The sequence below is a fragment of the Ceratotherium simum genome, chromosome 39 (genome assembly GCF_057802395.1).
Source record: "Ceratotherium simum simum isolate JZ-2026a chromosome 39, ASM5780239v1, whole genome shotgun sequence".
Classification (NCBI taxonomy): domain Eukaryota; kingdom Metazoa; phylum Chordata; class Mammalia; order Perissodactyla; family Rhinocerotidae; genus Ceratotherium; species Ceratotherium simum.
Genome location: NC_141938.1, coordinates 3,227,235 through 3,235,314, shown reverse-complemented (window position 1 = coordinate 3,235,314; position 8,080 = coordinate 3,227,235).

Sequence of the window (8,080 nt, the reverse complement as noted above, 5' to 3'; positions counted from 1 at the left end):
CAGAATTTCACTGGAGTATTTGGTAGAGTTAGTTATGTTCCCAGAACATTGGTGAAAACAATAGAGCAGTCAGACAGCAATTAATGGAGTCTAACCACTGGCTGTGGCTCATGCAAGAGAAAGAGAGCCCTCCCAATATCACTGTCCCAGGAGAGTAGGCTTTCCCAAAGCTATGTCCAATTCTAGGAGCTATGTAAGAGGTTTCACTCTGCGTGGAGGACACAGACTTAAATCCAGCCAGTCACTGAAGAAATAAATAAGCCAATTACAGTAAAAACTCCCAGAAGGAAGGGGACCAGTACCTGGAGTTACTATAATGTATTACCTAGAATGTCTGATTTGCAACAAAATTACAAGACATGCAACGATACAGGAAAGTAGGAACTACACACTGGGAAAAAACGGCAGTTGAAAAGATAACAGAACTCTTACAAGGTAACCGTAGGAAAATTAACAGCTGACATCTCAGCAGAAAAAAGGGAGCTCAGAAGGTAGAGGTATAACATATTCCAAGTGCACAAAGAAAAAACCTGTCAACCCACAATCCTGTATTCAACAAAATGACCTTGTGAAAAATGAAGGTGAATAACAACGAACACATAGAGACAGAGATTGGACTGGTGGTTACCAGAGGGGAAGAGGGGAGGGAGGAGGGTGAAAGGGATAATTAGGCACATGTGTGGTGATGGATTGTAATTAGTATTTTGGTGGTGAACATGAGAACATAATGTAATCTATGCAGAAATAGCAGTATAATGATTTACACCTGAAATTTATGTAATGTTATAAACCAATGTTACCACAATAAACAAAGAAAAGAAAAAAAATGAAGGTGAAATAAAGACTTTCCCAGATAAACAAAACTGATAGCCAACTGCCATGCAAGAATTACTGAGGAGAGCCAGCTCTGATGGTCTAGTGGTTAAAGTTCAGTGCTCACTGCTTCAGTGGCCTGGGTTCACTTCCCAGTCAGAACCACACCACCCCTCTGTCAGTTGCCATGCTGTGGTGGTGGCTCACATAGAAGAACTAGAATGACTTACAATTAGGATATACAGCTATGTACTGGGGTTTTGGGGAGGAAAAAAAAGAGGAAGATTGGCAACAGATGTTAGTTCAGGGCAAATCTTTCCCTGCAAAAGAAAATAAAAGAATTATTTGAGGAGTTCTTCAGGCTGAAAGCAAGTGACCCCAGGTGGTAATTCATATCAATAGTATAAGTAATATGTACATATGAAAGACAGAATCAGTACCTATTTTCTCCTTTCTTCTCTTACCTGATATCAAGGGAATTGTGTAAAATACTATGTATGTAAAGTGCTGTTGGGACTATAATATATAGAAATGTAATATGTTTGCCATTAAAAGCAGCAATGACATGGTGGGAGCAAAGCTGTATTGAGCAAAGGAAATGACTACAGATGGCAAAGAACTAAGTGTAACGATATATTATTGGGTTATATCATTAATAGATGTAATCTTCATAACAATAATTCCACAAAAATGGCAAAAGGGAATAGAGCTCTATATAAGTAATATTTCCATGTATCATTGGAATCAAGGTTGTATAAATCTGAAGCTCATTCTTTTTTTTTTTTAATAATTTTATTTATTTATTTATTTTTTCCCCCAAAGCCCCAGTAGATAGTTGTATGTCATAGCTGCACATCCTTCTAGTTGCTGTATGTGGGACGCGGCCTCAGCATGGCCGGAGAAGCGGTGCGTCGGTGCGCGCCCGGGATCCGAACCCGGGCCGCCAGCAGCAGAGCGTGCACACTTAACCACTAAACCACGGGGCTGGCCCTGAAGCTCATTCTTATAAATTAAGAAGTATATGTTAAACAGTAGAGCAACCCCTAAAAAAAAACTTCAAAAATAAAGTGAAAAACTTATTTAAAAATTAAAATGCTGCATTATAAAATAGTCACTTAATGCAATAGAAAGCTATAAAGGAGGAATAGAGAAACTGAAAAGAACATGAGAATTGTAGGAAAAAAAGTAAAATGGCAGAGGTAATTTTAAGTATGTCAATAGTACTAAATGTGAATGGATTACATTCTCCAAATAGAAGAGATGGTCACTTCAGATTAAAAGAATAAACAAAATCACCATCTAAATATTTGCTATGTACAGGAAGCACACTCTAAATTCAAAAATACAAATAGATTGAGAGTAAAATCACGGGAAAGATACATCTGTAAACAGTGACCACATGGTAGGGGCACAGAATACAAATATGTGGCCAAATAGACTTGAAAACAAAAAATATCATTAGAGATATTGAGGAAACATTATATCATGTTGAAAGGATCGAATTTTATGGGCTGCATCTCGAACACAGCATTGAAAACAATTTATAGCCATCAATGCCTACACTAGCAAAGAATCAAATCAATAACTTAACATTTCACCTAAGCAGAACTGAAAAGATGAGGTGCCAAACCCATAGCAAAGAGAAAAGTATATGATGAGTAGAGCAGAAATTAATAGAGTGAGGAAAAGAAAAACCACAGAGAAAATCAATGAAACCAAAAATGGGTTCTATGGAAAGATTAACAAAACCAACAAGTCTTCACCTAGATTGACCTAGAGAAAAAGAAGGAAGATTAAAATTAATACAATCAGGAAAAAAGGGGGATATTACTACTGACATTACAGAAATAAAAAGGATTATAAAGGAATTCAATGAACAATTGTGTGGCAACAAATGAGGTAACTCAGATGAAGTGGATACATTCCTCAAAAGACACAAGGTACTGCAACTAACTCAAGAATAAATAGAAAATCTGAATAGAACAATAATAAGTGAAGTAGTTAAATCAGTAAATGAAAAATCCTCTAAGTAAGCCTAGGCCCAGATGACTTCAACTCAGAAAACTCCAAAACACTCAAAGAAGGTTTATTACAGATTCTTCACATAATCTTCTAAACAGAATGGAGACTACACTCCACACTCATTTTGTGAAGCCAGGACTACTTTGATACCAAAACCAAGTGTATTGCCAAAAAAACTACACACCTATTTCTTTTGTGAATATAAATACAAAGAAAACCTCAAGAAATACTAGCAAGCCGAATTCAGCAACACATAAAAAGAAGTATTCACCATGACCAACTGGGTTTATTCCACAGACGAAAGTTTGGGTTAACATCCCAAAATCTACTAATGTAATACAGGATATAAATAAAGTAAAAATAAAAAATGTCAAGTCATTTCAATAGACTCAAGTAAAACAATTGACAAAATCAGTACCCTTTCATGATTAAAACACTTGTCATATCAGGAATAGAAGGGAATTTCCTTACTTTATAATGAGCATCTATGAAAAACCCACAGCTAATATTATATTTAATGGCGAAAGACTGGATGCTTTCCCTTGAAGGTAGGGAGCTGAAGAAGGATGTCTGCCCTTGCCACTTCTTTTTCAGAATGTGATCACCATCTTTAATAAAGAGTCTGGCTCCATTTTGGTCTTTAATCCTTGCCAGCATTCAGCCTTCCACCCATCCTTCCCCTCCCCCATTCCTTTGGTTCTTAGGATAAAGAATCCTGGGGCACTTGACTGGTGGGAAATTTGAACCCCACAGCCCTGGCTGGGCACAGGGACTCTTCTCAGACCAACTACAGGCTATGAGGTGTGCATTAATTCTCACGTGTACATTTTACACTGGAGGGAAATTTATTATATATCAGTTTTTTCCTGTGTGCCTAGAAAACTTAGAAAAGTAAACTGTTATAATATCCCTAAGATAATTGAATTCCTGTTTTCGCAGATATAAGAAAAACAATAAATCATTGTGTAAATTTGGAATGCACTTGGAAACTATTTTCCCCCTCCATCTTTATTGAGGTATAATTAAGTAATAAAATTGATTTAAAAATTACAATATGATGATTTGTTACACATATACTCTATTGTATAATTGCAATTTGTTAAGAGAGTGGATCTTAAGCATTTTCACCACACACACACACACACACACACACACAGACGCACACACACGATAACATTGTGAGGTGATGGATGTTTTGATTAACCTAGAAACTCATATGCCTAAGAGCCTGGATTGCAAAACTGTTTTGCATTGCAAGACTCTTAAGGCATTTCTTTTTTTATTTGAACAGATTTATTGAGATGTAAATTACATACTGTACAGTGCACCTCGTTAAAGTGACCATTTTAATGGTTTCCAGTATATTTGTAGTGTAGGGGAGGAAGACAATTCCTTTACCCTCTAGGTCCTTCTGGCTGATCTAAGAATTAAATTTACATGAGACAGAATAACACGAGAAAATCAAAGTTTAATAACATGTATACACGGGAGAACCCCAGGAAAACTGAGCAACTCATCAGAATGGCCAAAGCCACCACCTTAATACCATCTTCAGCTAAAGACAAAGGAGGATTTGGGGTAGTCGTTTGGATCTTCAAAGGGGAGGAAAGCAATTTACATGGAGATGGAAATGGAAATGGGTCAATTATAGGCAATGTGACATTAGGGGAATGAAAAATGTGGGTGAGATTAAGGACTCCTTGAATGTGTTAGGCCATCTTTTGTAAATTAGTCTGAATTTGTCCAGAATTATTATGATACATGCAGCAGGAGGTGAGTTTTATAGTGCATACCCCTGCTTCCTTGGCCAATAAGTAATCTAAAGGTAACGGTTATGCAAAACCATCTGCGCTAAAGAATCCTGTTCTTGCGTTAAGACCCAGCGTTGGTATAATATCCCAGTGCATTCAGCCAGGTGACTGACAGGGTGGTGTTTGCCTTAGTAATGTGCTGTTGTGAGCCCAGTGTGGCTGCACCTAGCCCCATCTGGGTGAGGGATAGTAGCAGACCTACTCCCAAAATAACAATGATGGACACCACATGCTTTTGAAGTGAGGGCACAGAAAAAGAGAAGGATTGGAGGTCGTGTTTGGTGATTTGTCAGGGAAGTCCCAGGGAGACTAAAATAAATTGGTATGAGCAGACAGGACTCCCCAGGTGCCATCAAGGGGGCAAATGTTTGGGAGATCGAGGGAGGGAGAAGTACACACATGGAGAACCACGTATGTGTGACGGCCCCAGGGCACTGGACCCACAGCGGACACCAACTGCTTGATCAGGGAAGACAAAGTTAAGTTGGGATTCCCCCCAGATGGCTGGGCCTTGAGGCTCAAGACCTTGGGGATTGTGCTCCTTGGGAGGAGGTGTAGGTCATATTCATCCATGTGGTGTTGGTCCTGGGTAGAAATGAGGGAGTATAAAGGGCATGTTGGGGCTCCTGCCAGGTGCCAAATAGTGAATTGCAAAGTGACCTGCATGGCTGCAGTTGAGCACCATAGAGAGCAGTCAGGTAAGCCACAGGGATACATGGGGTGCCTTCTGTTGGGCAAGTGGGGAAGGGTCAATTAATCAGCTGGGTGGGCCACTAACTTTGGAAGAAGACTTTGTTGAGCCTCATAAAACGCCTAGCAATTACAGTGGCCCAAAGAATGAACTTCTATTTCTGGCCACTATATAAAAATTAATACTATTGGAGGACTTGCATAGAAGGACTGTGGAGCCTTGAGTGGTGACGGTGGGGCAGGGTCCCCTAGGGGTGGTGCAGGAAGGTGACCTTGCTGTTGTGGTCCTGGAGGGTGTAGGGGAGATGCTATAGTGGCAGTAGCATCTGAATCTGGAGAAGAGTTCCCTCAACAGAAATTAAGTTCACTAACTCCCAGTAGGACACATAATGTGGACCATAGTATTGGGTGTGTCGAAGGCAAGCAACTGAGTGAAGTGTTTAAAACGGCCTGTGTAAGGTTGTGAGACTCAACATGTACTTTGGCCTTCCAAAGGTCAAAGATGAAGAGGAGGGCAGCCTGGCAGGCAGAGTACCGCCTCTCTCTCAAGTAGCAAGCACTGTAGTAAGCAAGGGGGCCTTGGGTAAACACGTGGTTAATTCTGCAAAATGCCACTCAAGGGAGTCGTCAGCAGGGAATTTAGATAAACAACGTTTAGTACAGAAACCAAGTCCTAAGGAGTGCTCGCCATCATCAGCTGCCATGTCTTCCTTGGTTTCATCTCTACTATAGTGGGAGGTTGTGGAGGCAGCATTTGAGATGAAGTTGTGTCCCTCGACTTCGTGGGCTGGGGTATTGTCACCTCCAGCCTTGTCACAGGTAAAGGGAACCATCCCAGAGGGGAATAGCTCTCCCAAGTAGCCACCCAGAAGGGGAATTGTGGGGCCAAGGGATCTAACAGGGTCATATAGATTTGGGATGCCCTGATTAAGGTTTGCTCACATCATCAGGAGCAAGTACTGATATCATAAATGCTCAATAAATTTTAGGGGTCCTCGGTGGTGCGCCTTGCAAACGATTGGGGTGTGCTCTCCTCTGAGGCATAAGAGGTCTCCATCCATAAATGGTAAAGGTTGGAGACACATGGGCAGCCTTGGTTTAAGGATAATTTAGTTATATGCTCCCAACAATTTAATATTTCACCCTGTATTACCAGAGATGGTATACACTGGTTGAACTGCATAAACCTATTAGGCATTAAGTTTAAATTAAGACGGTGTAATGCTCAGTGTTTAGAGGTCAGGATATTGGTGACCATTTGGACAGGTTGGTGGCCTTTAAGCATTTGTGCCATTGGTCCCATTTTAGAGGGTTTGAATTGCCCAGCTAGTATCCAAAATCCATAGTGGCATTTTGTGTACTTGTATTAAAAGTATATAAAGACATGCTATAATCTAACAATAAAAAGTCAAATAACTCAATTTAAAAATGGCAAAGGACATGCATACACATTTCTCCAAGACAGATATGCAAATAGCCAAGAGCATATGAAAAAATGCTGGAAATCATTAGTCATCAAGGAAATGCATATCAAGACCTCAATGAGATACCACTTCACAACCAGCAAGATGGCTAGAATCAAAAAGTGAAATAATATCAAATCTTGTCAAGGATACATGGAGAAATTTCAGCCCTCATACATGGGTGGTACAAATATAAAATGGTGTATCCACTCTGGAAAACAGTCTGAGAGTTCCTCAAAAATTAAACCTAGAATTACCATATGATCCATCAATTCCTTTCCTAGGTATATGCCCAAGAAAATGAAAAAACATGTTGGAACAAAACTTGTACATGGATTTTACAGTAACATTATTTCCAGTAGCCAAAGGGTAGAAACAATGGAAATATCCATTAATGGATGAATAGATAGGCACATGTTTTATCCGTCCAGTGGGATATTATTTGGCCATAATAATGAGTGAAGTATTGATACATGGTCCAACATGGATGTACCTTCAACAAAATATGTTAAATGACTAAAGTCAATCACAAAGACCATATATTAATTACTTCATTCATAGGAAAACAGAATAGGGAAAACTATAGAAACAGAAAGAAGATGAGTGGTTGTCTAGGGCTGGGATTGGAGGAGGAAGATGAGAAGATTGGGAGTGATAGCTAAAGGGCAGAGGAGTTTCTTTTTGAAGTGACAAAAGTGTTCAAAAATTGACCATGGTGATGATTTCACATTTCTACTGTGGGGGATCAGAATTGTTCACCCCAGAATGTGTCTCTTTGGCTTCATTATTTTTAAGAACAAAAGACTCTGAAAGAAACTTTGACCTTCCCTCTAACTGCCTAGAAGAATTTAAAATAGAAGGGCCTGTTCCAAGAAAGAGCTAATACCATAAGATAACTGTAGTGTAATGTAAAATGTGTCTCTCAGGTCATGCTGTCTATAGTTGACCCATTTCTACTTCCATCTCCATGTAAATTGCTTTCCTCTCCTTTGAAGACCCAAACTGCTACCCCCAACATCCTCTTTTGTCTTGAGCTGAAGATGGTATTTAAGGTGGTGACTTTGGCCATTCTGATGAGTTGCTCAGTTTTCCTGGGTTTCTCCCATGTACACGTGTTATTAAACTTTGTTTGATTTTCTCCTGTTATTCTGTCTCATGTCAATTTAATTCTTAGACCAGCCAGAAGGACCTAGAGGGTAAAGGAATTGTCTTCCTCCCCTACACTACAAATATACTGGACACCATTAAAATGTTCACTTTAACGAGGTGCACTGTACAGTA